Consider the following 411-nt stretch of genomic DNA (forward strand, 5'->3'; position numbering starts at 1 on the left):
AAATATACTCCAGGCCCCTGCGCGCTGACAAGTGTAGGTACTTCGAGATAGCTTACAAAATTAGGAGAGAGCTACATTCACTTTTCTGGACATCGAGGGCGTGTTTCATTACAGCTCACATGCTGCAATAAACAATACGCTGGTTAGCAGGGTGATAAACAACCTGCATGAATAATATCATTTTAGCCGTACCAACAAGGGGGGGGGGGGGGGGGTTTGGGGCTGTCCATAAGGTGAAGTATAAGTAACTCCGCTACAATGAAACATAGTCGTCGAAGGACTGCTTCAAGAACTAACGAATACTGGTTTAAATTCGACGATAGAATACCATTATTTAGCACTGAATGTTATCAAAACATGCTATGCCAAATTGAACCTGAATGTAAATCCAGCAAAAGCCACAGTGGTACC

The sequence above is a fragment of the Rhagoletis pomonella genome, unplaced genomic scaffold, assembly GCF_013731165.1.
Source record: "Rhagoletis pomonella isolate Grant_MI unplaced genomic scaffold, Rhpom_1.0 Rhpom_scaffold_00007, whole genome shotgun sequence".
Classification (NCBI taxonomy): Eukaryota; Metazoa; Arthropoda; class Insecta; order Diptera; family Tephritidae; genus Rhagoletis; species Rhagoletis pomonella.